Consider the following 975-nt stretch of genomic DNA (forward strand, 5'->3'; position numbering starts at 1 on the left):
GTTGAATTCAGTTTGCTAGTATTTTGTTGAAGACTTTTGCATCAATGTTAACCAAGGATATTGACCTATAGTTTTCTTTTTTTCTTGTGTCTTTGCCTAGTTTTGGTGTTAGGGTAACACTGGCCTCATAGAATGAGTTTGGAAGTATTCTGCCCTCCTCTACTTTTTGGAATAGCTTGACTAAGATTCATAGTGTTTCTTTAAATGTTTGGTAGAATTCAACAGTGGAACAATCAGGTTCCAGGGTTTTCTTTATGGAAGACTTATTATTATGGCTTCAATATTCTTGTTTTTTTTTTTTTTTTTTTTTTTTTTTACAGCACAAGCTTTATGAGGAATAGGAGAACACATTTTTTTTCACATTATACTAAGTCCAGCAGAGCCCAGGCTCTGGGGCTGTTGCTCTTAATCCTCAGTGGAGGCTTCAGGCTTTAGCACTTAGCACGTTCTCCAGGGCTCTGGTTACCTGATCAGCACTGAAGTTGTTCAAAGGGACATTCTTCTCTTGGCCAAATGCGTAGCAGGCCCAGAGCTTGGGCTGCACATTGGAGCATTCACGGATTAGGATGGGTAGGTTGGGATTCGCCTTCTTTAGCTCCACATAGCGTTTCTCAATGAAGTCCCTGACGCCCTGGCTGCCAGGCGAGCACTAAAATAAGTGGATGTGAATCCCACGCAGGCCCAGCTTTGCCCTGATTCCTCGACTTGCTGCGGCCGCCGCCATCTTGGCTAATCCCGAAGTCCCCAGTTCCAGGTCTTCGGGCCAAGTTCTGCGGTCTGACTGTTGGTTGTTTTTGGTCTATTCAGGTTTTGGTTTTCTTTATGTTTTAATCTTGAAAAGCTGTGTCTAGGAATTTATCAATTTCTTTCTAGATTTTCCAATTTATTGCACATAGTTGCACGTAGTAGTCTGTGATGATCTTTGTAGTTCTGTGGTATCAGTTGTAATGCCTTCTTTCATCTAATTTTATTTAT

At 41.4% G+C, this 975-nt stretch overlaps 1 pseudogene across 1 annotated transcript; it reads right to left on the reverse strand.

Annotated features, from left to right (window-relative positions):
- Nucleotides 1-283: 283 nt before the first annotated feature.
- Nucleotides 284-724, reverse strand: LOC111541716 (annotated as a pseudogene). Its single transcript, XR_002731359.2, has one exon. The product of XR_002731359.2 is annotated as an NADH dehydrogenase [ubiquinone] 1 alpha subcomplex subunit 2-like (transcript).
- Nucleotides 725-975: the final 251 nt, after the last annotated feature.

Source organism: Piliocolobus tephrosceles, chromosome 2 (genome assembly GCF_002776525.5).
Source record: "Piliocolobus tephrosceles isolate RC106 chromosome 2, ASM277652v3, whole genome shotgun sequence".
Lineage (NCBI taxonomy): Eukaryota > Metazoa > Chordata > Mammalia > Primates > Cercopithecidae > Piliocolobus > Piliocolobus tephrosceles.